Source organism: Benincasa hispida, chromosome 12 (assembly GCF_027475165.1).
Source record: "Benincasa hispida cultivar pf3 chromosome 12, pf3_genome.v1.1, whole genome shotgun sequence".
NCBI lineage: Eukaryota > Viridiplantae > Streptophyta > Magnoliopsida > Cucurbitales > Cucurbitaceae > Benincasa > Benincasa hispida.
This window is the reverse complement of record NC_143489.1, coordinates 71,529,493-71,546,824: the sequence shown is the minus strand read 5'-3', so window position 1 is coordinate 71,546,824 and position 17,332 is coordinate 71,529,493.

Here is a 17,332-nt window from a genome sequence, read left to right as displayed (position 1 = left end):
GTGCAATTCACATATTCAATAACTGTATTATTGAATAAACGTCAATAACATCTTTATTGATAATAGAATATGTTTAACATGACAAATTACGAGTTTTAGGACATACAAACCAACAACGGAATCATTCGTGTGGACTGCTTGCTGCGAGGTGTGATTAGAATCTTGTGCGGGAGATGATGTAGGATATGACATTCCCAACAGGTGCGGGCTTGACATCATTTGGGGAGTAAACCCAGGGGGGTAAGCAGACATCACTTCTAACGTCTGATTCATACCAAATTCAACCTGTGATGAACTTCCAACAAAAATTTTTTCCTTTTCTAACGGTGTATAATTCTAAGATCTTTGTCAATTGTTCATTCAACTCTTCTACATCTTGGCTCACTACTTGGACCTGTTCATTATCTTGATCATCCATTATTCTCGCCTTTCTTCTTATCCAATAAGGATGATGAGGCGGTGAACTTCGAGCTATTTTTGTAAACTTTTAACCTTTTCGTATTTATAAGAGAAATAAATAATGATTCGATTAGTCAGAGACAGGGAGGAAGAAAAAGAGAAAGTACTTTCATTTCAAGAAAAGATTAACGCAAAATGACAGGCATCAAGGATTGACTCCAATTTTAATGCAAAAGTCCTACGAAAGTATGATATGAATTAAATGCCCCAAACTAATGACTCTAAACTCTAGTGGTAGCACCCAAAGCGTCCAAGATATTGCCCTATGATCCCTAGAAAACGAGACAACTCTTTGTTAATGGTCGCATGGGTACGATGCCTCGTCTGAGGGTCGTAGCCTGTGCTGAGAACCGATCTGCCATCTTTGCTATTTGCCTTAAGTTATCAGCTTCTTGCTCTATTTTCCTTCTGATGTTGTCATAGTTATGCCTTAATATACTATACTCATCCCTCCATATCGCAAAATCTGTCGACATTTCCTGATATTTTTTCTTCAACTGAATATAGTCGTCAGTTACCATTTATCGCGCATTGCGGTATATCAACAATTGGTGCTCAAAACATGTAACAGCTTCTTGATGAAACACGTTTTTACATTCTGCCTCGATAAGTTGGGATTTGTACTCTTTGGCTGAAGTTTGTAGATTCTCAATCTCTACAACAATTCTTTGGGATGATGTGGCCTGCTCATCTAAAGTGCTCTGGAACTTCGAAGCAACCTTATTCACCTTCTCTAACTCTTGTTTTAATTCTTTGATGTACTCTTTTTGTGTTTCTACCTCATTGTGCAAGGAAGCAATATCTCTTATTACTCTATTATTATTCTTTTTCATTGAATCGCTTCAAAGTTCAAATAATCTCTTTCCTTTTAAAATTCTTATTACATTTGGAGACATCGCTTTGCCTTCTCCAATTGCCTCTGGGTTCTAGTAGCTTATTAGACCCATCTTTTAACCTATTCTCTCAAAGCTTCATTCTGTTGCTAAGACCTGATTCATCTCCTTTAACCGCTTTAAATCATTTTCTTGATCATTACGACCTATTGTAAAAATTGTACTTGGATCCAATGACTGTGGTATAATAGCAATTACAATCCTGCTCCTGGCTGCCCTCCAATTTTCATATAGACTTGTAGTTCCTTCGCAATGTCACGGACTCTTTATTCTTCTGACAAATTTTCGTGCTTCAACTGCTTCCTGCTCCTTGACAATTGTCGCATCAACCTTGTACGAGAAGTCACAATCTTCTAACCCATATACCACTGGTGCAAATTCCTTTGACCATGCTTGGCGCAATATTGATAAAAGAGAGTAAGTGATCCCTCCCCATAGGCTAAATAACGGGACAAATATTAGTTGTCAACATCGGTATGTCAAAGGGCTCATGGGGACCTAGGGGCTCTCCATACCATTATTTCCAACATCACATGACCTAGGAATTGCATCCAAACTGCAAAATCTAAAGTATTTGGATTCCAAAGTGCATCATTAAAGTCTCTAAAGGTGTTCCTCATGTTGTTCCAATGACTGCTAAATTTTATTGGAGTATACCCAAACTCAACTGGATACTTTAAATGACTGGAAATCCATATAAAAATCATTGGAGTACAACTGAAGAACTTTCCTTTAGCTTGAACTCAATAATAACTTAGTGATCTAAAGGTTTCGGGCAGGATTAGGATGATAGGATTTACTTCTCGCTCTATTCCAACAAAAATTTTAACATAACACCAAAACAGACAGACGTTTCCTCTATGGCAAACTCTCGCGTGTAAGACAAATTAAGTAGTCTATGGGGATACAGTTTCTTCCCTCTTTGGCCTTCATCTACCTTTTTATATCAGATGCATGAACGTCAACCAGAAAGTTGGATAATGACCTTTGTAGAGTCTTAACTTTCGGTCAGACACATGTACCTTACTTCCGGTGCAAGATGGTATGTTGATCAAAGCTTGATATTCTTCCATAGGAGGAGTTAAGTAAAACATGCTGAACGTGAAACACTTCAGTATAGGATCCCAGAAGTGTAACAAAGCCTGACGTACACCTTCAAAATCTTCTAAGTTGTTATCGATATACTCTATCTGACATGTTTGTAGAAGTGGAACTTTCATCTTCTTCGGCCAAATCGTCTTTGATTCTTGTTGAAGTTGCTCTGACCACTGCGATACGCTTTCTCATAAGTCTTCATTAGGGATCGTCGAGTGTCTACCATCCTAAGACCAGGTGTAAATAAAGATGAGTTTAGATGTAAATGCATGATGTGGGAAAGAAACAAACAAATAATGCGAAGGTTCAAACAAGCTAATAAGGTTGATACTAATTACACCCTAGTTGACACAGATCTCTAAAATGGTATATAGTCATACTTGATGATCACACAACCAAATTGAACGAGAACTTTTCTTATACCTGTATGGAAACATAAGCTCCTTGAAGGTCAACATTACTTAGTTCTCAAATCTAAACTTGATAGGTTCAACCCGGGTAGGGGGCTTGTGATAGTGTGTGAAGTAAACTAATAAAACAAAAATAAAGACTCCAAGCAAAGCGATACTTAGTTCTCAAATCTAAACCTATAGGTTCAACCCAGGTAGGGGGCTTGTGATAGTGTGTGAAGTAAACTAATAAAACAAAAATAAAGGCTCCAAGCAAAGCGATTTTCTCTAAAATCCTATAGAAAAAAGGCCTCAAATTAGTCAAAGTCGTGCGCGACATAATGACCAAATTGAGTGAGGATTTTCCGTGTGTCTGCACGAGAGCATAAGCTCCTCGAAGGTCAACACTACTTCGTCCTCAATTCTAATCCTAGTAGGTAAAGCCCAGGTGGAGGCTTGTGAATGTGTGTGCAAAAATAGAATACTCAAGAAATACGCACAATAAATTAAAACAAAATTAAAAATTAAATCAATTCAAGATTTAAAAAAAAAAAAAAAGAAAAAGAAAGAAAGAAAGAAAATGGCCAAACTCTCCAGGTGGAACCTCAAGTCCTTAGTGGAGTCGCCAAGCTGTCGCCACATGCCTGAGACACATGGAGTGGCCGATGTCCTTAAAAATGGTTAATTTTAAAAGAAAATAAAATAAAAAAAAAAGTGTCTTATTTTACTCCTCATTACTCCAATATTTGAAATAATGATCATTAAAATAAGTGAATAAATTCCATTGATTATGCTATATTAAAATTGATGAAAAAGTCTTCACCTGAAAATGTGAGAAATTATTACAATTTCTTTAAAATATGTCGTAGAAATGGCCTTTAAATAAAGATTTTCTTTAAAAAATTAATTAAATTCATTTTTTCTTAGGATCAAATCTCGGACTCTCAAATATGTGATATTTTTTATGATTTAAAAAGGGCTTTAGAAATTTTTTTTAAAAAACTTAGATAAATTTAGATTAGAAATCAAATAGGATTTAATATGAACATTACACAAGAAAAAGATAACTTAAGAAACATGATAATAAGTTAAGTAAACATAAAAATAACATATTATGATTTTTGTAAAAACATATTGGAGATCAATCTCGAACTTCCAAAGAATTGTTTCCTCACCTCAAGAATTTTAGAAAATTGGACTCCTAAATTTCTAAGGTTCTGTTAGCAAGTTTAAAGAAAAAGATCTTGGAAAACATAATTTTTTAAGGAAAGAGATTAAAACTCATTTAATAAAACTCAAAAGAAGTTAATTTTTGAAAAATAAACAAAAGTTTTGAAACTAATATTACCAAAAAAAAGTTAATGTCAAATTAATATATAAATTTACATTAGCAAAATATACAATTTAATGTTACGTTTAAAGTAACCCAACAAACAAACAATTACATTTACAAAGAATATTCAAAATTTAATAAAACATATTAGAGGTTGATCTTAGACTCCAAAGGATCGATTTCCTCACCTCGAGATTCTAGAAAATCAGACTTTCAAATATTTCTAAAATTCATCATCAGATTTCTTATTTTTAAAAAAGTGAATATAAATTTAAAAAAAAACAAAAAAAATTAACAAAATTCTAATAAATATTGTCAAAAATATTAAGTTAAGCACAAAAGAGAATAAGAAAATATGCATAAAAAAATAAAAAAAAGAAAATGCTAATGACACAATAAGCAACACTATAATTATAAAAAAAAATTAAGTAAATCAAATCAAAAGGCTAATTATAGAGATAATTATATATTACTTTCATGTTAAAAATGTAAAAATATAAATAAAACAGAAAATATAAAAAATAAATATAAAAAATAAACTAAATTTAATACTAAACTAAAATAAAAATAGTAAAGAAATAAGGAAGAAAAAAAACTTACAAAATACATATGAAATGTGGGCTGGTAGCCACTAGAACATGCGTCGGTGGCAACGCAATACATGTATATATATAAAGTTTTATTTTATATTATTTGTTTTTTATTTAAATCATCACTTTTTCCATTTATTTTGTTTTACTACTCTATTATCTCCCAATCTAAACTCATTTTTTTAGCACTCCTCTTTAGCAAGTTAGCTAATTTTATTATTTTTTTTTTTAACAAAACAAGAGTACAAACATTCACCCTAAGATATGTCCCTTTCCCCCCCCCCCCCCCCTTTTTTTAACCCCATCTCTATTTTTTACTATACATATTTATTTCTTTTGTTTTTTTCTTGAAGCAAGATTAAAAAAAACTCTAAGACAACCTAGGGAAAGAGATGAACAAAAAAAAAAGTAAACAAATGAATAAATTGAAAATAAAATAAATAGTAATAATAGATCTATAGAAAATGCGTGTAAGGCTAGATAACAACTATATGATAGAGAAAAATAATAATAGCAACAAAAAGAACATTTGATACAACAAAGAATCTAATACCTTTGCTCTCTTTCTTTTTTTCGGACATCGAAAAAGAAGAAAAAGTGAAATTTAAGAGATGAAACATAAGACGGAAAAAAAACATAAAGCCACTCGTCATTGTTTGAGGATGCGGATCCTTAAAATGCAACCTCCAACTAAATGTGGGTTTTCGTTTATGCTCTCTATTTTGATCTTTAGTGAAATATTTTTTTTATAAGAAAGATGAGGATTTTGGCTACTAGAAGAGAAAAACAAAAGGGATGTTTTTGCTCTTAGTTTTTGTTGAGAGGAAGAGGTTGAAAAATACTAAGGTAGGGTTTTTGGTTGAGAAAGATGGTTTATAAAATACAAAACATTACTACAATTGTATTTTTTCTTTTGATTAGATTTATTTTAAATTTCACATTTTAACGAAAATAACTTGAACCCAAAATGGGTTGGAGCCTTAGGCTAACCAAATTCCAATTCAAAATTTTACTCTTTTTGTCTCTTTTTTCCATATTTAAACTAGGTATTCTAATCAAACTATAAAAAAAAAAAAAAAAAAAAAAAAAAAAAAAAAAAAAAAAAAAAAAAAAAAAAAAAAAAATCACAAAAAACTCTACAAATCAACATGTATATGAAATTTAGGTTTAATTAAAATAACAAAAAAAAATCAAATTACATGTTAATCCAAATTCATTAAAAAATATATGCTACAGACCAATTCAACCAATTATAGCGTTTTAAATACAAATGTGAAGTTTTTATATGATAATGTTTAATAGTTGTAGTCGTTAATAGTAATTTTACATTTGCGAAAGCATATTGAATGTTGATAAAGAAAAAACAAACAAACAAATTTGTGTATACAATACTTAGATAAATATAACATAATATATTAGTGTTTTATTTCTTAATCGTTTTTAAAAAATTTAAATGAAAGTGCCCTACTGAAAATACTTTATTTTAGTTTGATTTAGGTTGTATTTGGTCCTAAGATTTTAAACTCAACAATTTTATCATCAATCCATTCCGTTAATATTTTATTTTTCTTTAAAAAAAAAACGCTGATGTGTCACCATTTTTTTATTATTAAAAAAAATAAAGTTCTTAATTTTTGTAATGATTAAAAGTTAGGAAAAAGTATTAAAATGTAATTTTTATAGCTTTTCTCCATTTTCTTCTTCTTTCTCATTTTCCCTCCCTCCTCCCAACTTCACCCTCTCTCATTGCTACCATCGCCATTGAACGCCGACCGCTTTCGGCACCATTGATTTTTCTTTTCTTTCTCTTTCTGTCCGTTTTTTTTTTGTTTTCCATGTCATTAAACTCCTTCCTCATTTCTCCCTTTCCATTTTACATTTTAAAAAAATGGAGGAGTGAGGAGGAAGAGGACGAGACAATAAAACGAAAGAAGTAGAAGAAAATTACTTAGGCCACGGTGGAGAACTTGACAGGAGGGAGGAGGATGATGACATATATCAAAGTTAAAAGTGTTACATCAACTTTCTATTAGAAATCAACGGAATAATTCAAGAAACAACCATTCGGTATTACATCAACTTTTCATTAAGACATGTCTCGTAATGAAAATAGAATTGTATTTCATATGTTCAAGAGAAATTGTCAAAAATAATACTCTCAACTTTTTCGGTGGATATCAGACGAAATCGACCACCGAGATTTAGTTAAAAAATTCACTTTTTCTAACTTGTCAATGGTTTATACCAATTCTTATATCAAATCTGATATATCTTTAAATTTTCACCAAATTCGATTATATATTATATTCAATTCTTACTTAATTTTTGGTCAATTTCTATTTCCATGATTATATGAATTTCTAAATTTCCAAATGAATTTACCAATTATATTTTTTCACATGGATGATTGCATTTTGATTTTTAAATTTTGAGATTAAATTTTGCAAAAAAAAAAAAAAAAAAAAAGTAAGATATAAAAAACATATAAAATCTCGGTATTAATTTTGATTTTTAATCTTTCCAAAAATTTAAAAATCAAAATCAATTCCTTGAGATCCATGTAAAAAAGTCATTTGGATAATTGATAAATTGATTTGGAAATTAAAAATTAGATTAAAAATTAAAAGAACTACATAAGATTTTGATATAATATTTGAAGAAAATTTAAAAATATATAAGATTTGGTATAAGAATACATAATATTTTTTTAATCTAAATATCGTTGTAGATCTCGCCCGAGATGGACCTATGATAATTTTCCTGTGTTTAGATATGTGCTTGGTAGTAGAGTCAGAAATTAAATTCCAATTTCAACAATTACTCAAAATACTTTTTTTTTACTATATTTATAAATCATAAATATAGTTGTAGTTTCCCATTAAATATTAATTAACCGTAAACTATTATTAATTTATTGACGAACCTGTTTTATACTTAAAAATTATGTATAATTATTATTTTGTAATATTATATAAGAAAATTTGTTTTAAATGGTAAAATGTTGAAAATATTTTCAAGTATAACAATATATTTGTAAATAAGTTGACTCATTTTCTTTTATTTGAAAACAGTCAATTATATAATTTATTAAATATTACATAATACATACCTACATACATATATATATATATGTATATATATTAACTTCTTTAAAATGAATTGAGTTTATAAGATGACATGTTGTATTTTTAAATATTTCTATCTCTATTTAATTTAACTCTACATTTTAAAAATTCAAAAATCAAAATTTGCATATAATGAAATATAAAAATGTTGTTTTCATATTTTACACTATTTGGATTACAATATCTAAAAACAGTTTTCAAAAACAAAATTTGAATTGTTTTTCAAATACATATTTACTAAACTAAAAAATATAAAACAATTGTCAGCCAACCATACCCTAAAAATAGTTCTAACTTTTTTTGTAACGGAGAAAAGTTTAATTTGTTTTCATTAACAGAGCTACGCCTAGGTCAATTCTAACTATAATTATCTCCTAGTTTAATTAGTTTAAACTCTAAACTTGAAAAATGTTAGAATGTTAACCCTATAATAATGCTTCAAAAACCACCTAGTTCATTAAACTAAGATATTTAGGATGTGTTTGGAAATGATAATTGGAGTAGTGATTTTAAAAAAAGAGATTTAAGTATCATTGATATTGTAAAATTGACTTTTAAATAATCAAATTTATGTCTGGTACTAAATTATTAAAATTGATTTTCATATATCTAGAATTGATTTAGAATTATTATGTTTGATTTTAAAAGTGAATTTAGTGTTACTAAATTACTCAAAATTGTATTTTCTATTTGAGAAATTATTATTTAACTAAATAATTATGATAAATATCTATTTCTATTTATTTTATCGTTAAATTTTTATATGCATAGTAGATATTTTGTATTAAATAGTTTATAATAGATATTGAAAAATTCAAAACATAATATAATTGTTTGTTTTATTAACAATTTAATGACATGCAGTTTCTGTCATCTTTTATTTCAATAGTTAAATTAAAAAAATGATTTCACAAATAGCTAGCCAACAATATTTTAACAAAAATTGAATTAGATTAGTCATTTTGGGATTGATTCCCGGTCAATCACTAACAAAAATCACATATCAACTTATTCCTCAAAAATCATTGATTCAATGTAGCATGAAGCTTGAACGTTTTTTATTTATTATTTTTTTTTCATTTTTTTCTTTCTTTTAGTTTAACATAGAGGGTGAAAGATTCGAACCTCTATTCTCGAGATTGATAGTACATTTTGATTCTTAATTAGTTAATTTTGTAATTAAGGTAGTATATTTTTGTGATTGGGCTTGAAATTTCTTTGACGTTATTTTAAATGTTTTATTAGTATAAATATCTGTATGATTTGTTGTTAGTCCATGAATTAAATTCTAATAATTTTAGTTTAAATAATAAATGAGGTAGAGAATCATAAAAGTATACTAAGTGGAGAGATTCTCAAGAGTATATGATCAAACGTTTGACCTATGATTGAGTCAACAATTTTAATTTAATTTTGTTGTTATATTAATTACCACACAAGAGCGGATCTAGATAATATAGTTTGGAGAGATCGAATTCTGATAATAGTTTAGGTTCTAACATTATCTTCTATTATATCAACTAATAGTTAATTCTACTAAAAAAAATCCTTCAAAAACTATTTTCAAACTTCAAGGAAAATTAAAAATAAATTCGAATTTCAATGACTATTAACCAAACATCTTATATAAGTTAGTTTGTTTTTCTTCTTTTTTTAGTACAAGTTACATAAGTTAGTTGGTGTAGTATGATTGTTGATCAATATATAATTTAACTAAGGGTTCATATGATTAAAGTTAATCAATACTTAAATGAAATCATTAGACATAATAAAATAAAAAATTTACAAATTTAATAGGCCTAATTTGAAAATCGAGAGAATAAACTTATAATGTGACATTCATATAAATATAAATTAAATGCATTAATCAATAATAAATCGATTTAAGTAATATGTATTATAAGTAAATAAGTAAATAATAATACTTAGAAATATTTATCAAAAACTTTTTAAGATAAAATCATTTTTGTATGTACTAAATATATATATATATCTATATATATTCATTATATGACTACAAAATGTACTAAAAATTAAAACAATATATAAATATATATGGCAAAATTAAAAGGTAAAAAAACAAACAAGCAATTGTATCAACAAGGATTTATTTGGATTAACTTGAATTTTTTTTATCAAAAAAGTCATTTTTATTTCAATTCTTTTGATAAAAATCGTTTAAAATACACTTTAAAAGTGTTTCAAAAACCATTTTGAGTAGTTGTCAAACACTTCAATCTTTTTTCAAAATAAGTTATTTTTAAAATTAAACACTTGAAAAGTTAAACTAAACATAATATAAGATTTGAATGGCTATCCCAAAACAAACAACGTGCAATGTAGTCTAACCTACCAAACAACCAAACAATTTGATTTATAATATCAAACATAATATATATTTTAGAATTAAAACTTTCTTTTGCAACCCAGACAACATCCTAATAAAATCTATCATATGATCTTTTTTTAAATTGAATTATTTTTACTTTTTTTACTATGTAAAAAATAGGATGCATGTCTTATTATTGTCCTATATTTTATAAAATGACTATATACCAATTACTACATATATATTTCTAAGGAAATAAAATTTTTGGGCTCACATGGCCTTTTAGTCCCCTAAATTTGGATATAGTCAATAAATTTAATTGGTTCAAATTTTAAACAATGTGTCAAACATGAAAGTAAATTGGCACCCACCACCATCTCATCAATAATACAATTATACAATTGACTTACCAAGAAATAAAATGGTGTGAAAGCTCTTAAAAAAAAAAAACTCTAATAATTTACAAAGTGTTCGAAGATTTGAACCATGAACTTAGTAGAAGTAATTTTGTATGTCAATTAAACTATGTTCATCTCGTCAAAATATCCATAAAATCACGTAAAAATTAAAAGGTACATTTATTAGGTGTAAATAGTTAAGATTCTGTCGGATAAGTATTTCATTTTTGGTTTTCTGATTTTTAAAAATTAAATTTATTTCTTTTCAATTTCTTCCAATGATTTGCATCTTCCTTGAATATAATGGTTGAATTTTTAGTCAAAGTTCAGAAACACAAACAAGTTTTTAATAGCTATTTTTTTAGTCTTCAAATTTGGGTTTGATTTTTAAATTATTGGTAAAAGGTAGATAACAAACGAAGAAATTTAGAAATAGAAGTAATGTTTATAGGCTTAATTTTAAAAAATAAAAAACAAAAAACTTAATAATTACATACATACATAAATGTTACAATTTTGAATATTTATTCAATATTTTCAAATTTGATACATTTTTAAGTGTCATTCACGTATAAATTAATGATTCAATAACGTAACTATGGCAAAACTCATAGATTTTAGCCCTGAGTTGTAATGTCAATTTTCTTTGAAATCTTATTAGTTTTATATTAAAAATATGTTTTTTACGTTCGCTGAAAAGATATGAGAAAATAAAGGTTGAACTACGTTTAGTTCTTGAATTTTGAGATTTGTATTTATTTTGTTCCTGAACCGTGAGACTTGTGTTTAATTTGTCATTGAACTATAAAAAATATCTAATAAACACCTAATAAATGCAAACTTTTTAGAATTAAGTGACCTATAAATATATATTTTAATTTTATGTTTAGTGGAATACTAAATTATGTTTAAGGACTAAATTTGTAATTTTGAAAGTTTAGAAGACCAAACATGTACAAACTTCGAAGTTTAAAGACTAAATTTGTAATTATATATACATTAGTTGGGTAGCTTCTCAAACAAAAACATTTTCAAGTGAAAAACAAAGTTATATTTTTATAGGAAAAATTATCCGTTTGGTTTATGAGTTTTTACTTGGGATGTATTTGGGTAAACTCAATATTTTATTCCTCAGGTTTAGGATAATCTCGTTTTTGGTCCATACTGTTAACAATTTTGGTCCTTCTGTTAACTTTGTTAAAAAAAAATTGATGAAGTGGAAAAAGGAAAAGAGGACAAAGAAAAAAATACAACAAACGACGAAGAAGATAAAAGAGAGGCGAAGGAAGAATGGAAGAGAAAAGAAAAAAAATATTCATATTATTTCTTTTTTTTTTTACTTTAAAATAGTAATAATAAATATTTTTTTGTCACAGAAATATAAAATTATTATCTTTTAGTCACGTCAATTTCAAAATAATTTAAAAGACTGACCTATTAGTCCAATGTAACAAAAAGTTAACAGAATGACCTAAAGGGACTATTTGGGAAGATGGGTTGAGATATAATGTATAGAGTTATTTAGTTTAAATTTATATGTCTATGTTTAGGATGCAGAATTGGTTCATATGTATGGATATTTGCTGAAATTTTTTGAACTCTCAATAATATGTTTTTATGATGATTATTTTTGTTTTGAAACTTTTTTATTTAATTATTTTATCCATCTTTATGTTGAATGAAATATGGATGTAATTTTTTTCTTTTAATTTTTAAAGTTTTTATTTCTTTCTTTCTTTTTCCTTAAGTAATGAACAAGAATTAATCCACTACATTTCTGGTAGGAATATAGTTAAATAAAATGGAAAACCAAATAAAAATCAAATTTTTTATTCCTAATTTTTCTCAATGAATTTCATCATCATTTTCTTCTTTTCTTCTTCTTTCCGTTGTTACTTTGTATTTTTACTCTATTATTTCAAACAAATCTCCGTCTTTCACTATTTCTTGTCCGGAAATATTTCAGGTAAAAAATCTTCATTTTATGGTTTTTTTATTGTGTGTTACATATTATTCACCTACATACATGCATTCCCAAATATTATTAACACTCATTTGATATGTGAATTCAATTAAATAAAAATATATTTTACAAATTTTTACTTATAAATTTTGCATTTAATGTAGAAAAAAATATTATTATTTATATAATCAACCACTCTACTACATACTTTAACAGTTATTGGTCTTACACTAGTCGAAAGTGATTGTTGAAGTTGACTATCGAATATGATTTTTGCTAGAGTTTGTAGTTGGAGGTGATTGTTGAAGCCTGAAGTTGGTCGCATGAAGGTGGTATTGGAGTTGGTAGCTGGAATTTGTCGTCGCAGGTGGTTTTCAGAACCCGAAGTTGGTCGCACGAAGGTGGTCTTCAAAGTCGATAATCGAAGATGATTTTCACCAGAGTTTATAGTCGGATGAGGTTGTAAGAGTTTGAAGGTGGTATTGGAATTGGTTGCAGGAGTTTTATCGTCAAAGGTAGTTGTCGAAGCCTAGAGTTGATCGTTGGAGTTGCTCACTCGAAGGTGGTTATCGAAGGTGATTTTTGTTAAAGTTTGTAGTCGGATATGGTTTTCGGAGCCTATGAAGATGGTTGTCGTAGTTAGTCATTGGAGTTTGTTGTCGGAGCCCACAATTGGTCATTGAAGTTGGTCGCGTGAAGGTGGTTATCAGAGTTAGGTCACTGAAGTTGTCATTGGAGGTGGTTGCTAGAGTGTAGAATTGATCGTCGGAATTGTCATCGGTGGTGATTGTTGGAGCCTATTGGTTCCTAGAATGTGGCAATGATAGTCACCGACAGTGATTGATGGGTGGAACCATTAAAAGCATTAGAAGAAGGAAGGGTTGGGGTGAGTTGGGGTGAGTTGGTAAAATATACCAACTCAACTCCACTAACATTTAAAGTTGATGGGTCATGCATTAAGTATTATATCAATTCAACTCATGTTGGTGAGCTAAACACTTCCAAAGTGTTAACAATAAAGGGAAAAAAAATCTTAAACCTTAATTTCTAAAATATCAAATTTGGAAACGTATAGGGACTGAAATGTAATTTAAGTCAAATCGAAAGCACGAAAAGTGTATATATATATATATATATATTTCATAATAAAATCATATATGGGATAAAAATTCAAAGGTAGAGGGTGAAATTGAAGTGTATAGGACTTAGGAGAGTACAAAATAATTAATTGTTTGCGTAGCTTTGTAAACCAACTTGACTAAATATGCGGCTTCACATCATTATTAGAATTTATTGAAATCATCCACTTCCTCTTCCAACCTAAATCCTTCAATTTTAATTTCCTTTGTCAGATTTTTTTTGACCTTATTTCACATGTCTATGTCACATTCCTTTACTCTATTTGATCAATTTAGCAGCGAAAAAAAACACACGCAAAATCTGCTTGAGTTTCTTTTTCTATGTATTTTTAGTTCAATAGTGATAGGGATAATTACCTTCAAATTATTTCCATGATATTGTCTACTTTGGACATAAATTCTAGTGGTTTTATTTTTGGTTTCACCTAAAAGGCCTCATACCAATGGAGATAGTCATCTTCACTTATATACCCATGATCCTCCATTGGTCATACTATTGTCCACTTTGTTCGAGGGGAGGATTGTTGGGAATGCGACCAAAGTCACTTTGTTCGAGGGGAGGATTGTTGGGAATGCGACCAAAGTCTTGTATTGGTTAGATAAGAGGAGAATCATGGGTATATAAGTGAGGATGATTATCTCTATTGGTATGAAACCTTTTGAGTAAAACAAAAAACAAAGCCATGAGGGTTTATACAAAAGTGGACCATATCATACCATTGTGAAAATAGTTTGAGGGATAATAACAAAGAAAAAAAAATCTAAAATTTTATTGGCAAATTTTCACCAATAAAATATCAATCTATTTACAGAAATAATAAAAAAAAATACTGGTAGACTTCTACCGGCCTCTATTAGTCTCTATAAAAAAAATCAAAATTTTGCTATTTTGTGTAAATAGTTCCCTTATTTTTCTATTTTTGAAAATCTCCAACTCGTATACTTGTTTTCAATTTTTTTTTATTTTGTAATCCACAATTAAATACCATCAACACTATTTGAAAAACTCACATTTGCTCAGTATTTACTATTTGCTACAGTTTTACTATTAACATTCATCATTTTTTTTTAAAAGATAAAACGTAAGAGAGAGAAAAAAGTTGAAAATGGAGAAAACTCATCTATTTGGGTGGTTATGAAAAATCTTCATGAATGAGAATATAAAATGTCTTGGAATAAGATATTCTCATTCTCAAGGTTAAAAAGTTGCACCAAACATGATGATAGTATATCATTTCTCATTTCCACTTCTTATTCCCATGAACCAAACGGGCTATAAGGGGATGTTTATTTCAAGGGTTGGGCTTGGGATGGGTTAGACATCCTAAGCATCCTAAGCCCAAACCCTTATTTGGGGTAAGGATTTAGGAAACCAAGTTTCCTACACTTTTTCTCATGGGTTTGAATAGTAACTATGGATTACACTTTTTTTCTTCTAATTTAATTTCCAATGTTCGGACACCATCTTTGGTGATCGCCATGGGCCAACCTTCGGTCGCCACTTTCGTCGACCCTATCGATGAATTTCTGGCCATCGACTCTGGCCAAACTTCGGCCGTCATTGGTCGACTTTGAAAAATATTGATAAAAACACTTTTATATATAACAAACCAAATAAATTTGTATATAAAAATACTTCTAAGAAAGAATTGTCAAGCACATGCTTATTTTTATTTCAAGGAGTTTTTTTAATTTTTTTTTTTTTATCAAAGGTATTTAAGTGAAAATGAATTTTTGAAAAGTAATTTTTTTAAAGTCATTCCAAAGCGGTCCTTGTTTAATTATAATAATAATTTTTTAAATATACTTTCTCTTCGGATTCTTTTATCATTTGGAATTTTTTCTTTTTAATTATTTTTATTTATTAAATTATACTTTTTTATATATATAAATTATATCTCTTCCCTTCTTCGTTTATTTGTTTTTTTTTTTTCCTTATTAGTGAAATCGATCCATTCAGCCGTCTCCACCTGCCCATCTTATTGTTCATCTACCTTTTGATTACCTGCTTAGGTAAACTCTTATATTATCTACGCTTTCCATTCTTTATTGAAAATATTATCTCACATTGACAACATTGGTTTTTCTTTCTTTCTTTTTCTTGAGTGCAAGTGAGGGAGATGACAATTTTTGTTTCATGGAAGAAAAGAAACAAAATGGTAAGGGGCTTATGCGTGAATGAAGGTAAATAATGGGACAAAATGCACATTTGGTTTTAATTCTAAGATTTGAGAAATAATTCAAAATGGCTATTGGGTTCCTTGGACCATTAGTTGACTAATTAACGGTCATGTCGCCGTTAAACATGGTTAGTCAATAAGATAATTAGGTAAATTATTATAATATATCTTTTTATGATGTGGCCTATGCTGCCACAAACGTCACTGGCTTTTCTGTTTTGAACGTGGTGCTATGAAACCTATATACAGCTAAAAACTTCAAATTCCTCCACAATACCTTCCTCGTGCCTATATTCCTTCTACTCCTAAAAGAAATTAAAATCTCAAATTGAAATCATAATTAGTGGTGGAAAAGAAAGAAAAGTGAGTAGTATTTGGGGTCCGTTTGATAACATTCTAATTCCTATTTCTTGTTTATCCTATTTTCTAAAAACTAAAAACAAGAATATATTTGATAACTATTCATATTTTTTGTTTCTAGGAAAAAAACAAAAACAAAAACAAAAACATAGTTTTGTTTGATAACCATTCCTGTTTCTCGTTTTTTTTTTCCTTACTTTTCCTCCTAATTTATAGTTTATAAATAATTTAATGTTATAAAATAAAAATATATAACATGCATTAAAATGCAAAAAAATGATTATGAAAAATTTACATTGTCAAATACAAATGAGTTTCGATGCAAAATTAATAGCAATAATACAATTTTTGTTTCTATCTTTCAAAATATTGTTTATATTTGATATTCAATATTATTTTTCACTCGAATCATTCATCTTAAATGAAGTCAACTCCATTATATTATTATGTAAAGTGGAACTAAATGAATATCTTAGTGAACAAAATTCATATATAGTAGAATTCTAATCTAGTTAAAATAAAAAATTTAAATTTAAAATAATATATAAATATACATATTGCAAAATTTAAAATTCAAAATTAAAAAAATATTTAAATGTATATATTAAAATTTTAAATTTTGAAAATCAAAATAATATAGAATCTAAATATTGAAAATTTTGAAATTCAACATTAAATTAACATATAAATATAAGAAATTTAATAAAGAAAGTGAATAAAAATAAAATAAAAGAAATATATCACAATTAATATTGATAAGAAAGAAATATAAAAATTAAAAAAAGGAGAAATATAAAAATTAAAAGAAAAAAGAAATATAAAAATTAAAAGAAAAAAGAAATATAAAAATTAAAAGAAAAAAGAAATGAAAATTGTATTACTTGGAAACGAACCCACCATCATGAACTGTGAAGCTCTGGATGTGCTGGAGAGCACTTGGCAACCAACCAACCATAATTAGTTTTTTTTTTAAGCTCTATAAAATAGAAATGAAACGAAACAGGAGAAACTACCACCATTTTTATAAATATTTTTCTGATATTTACAAATTTGCGCTAAAAAAGAATTTTACCATTCTA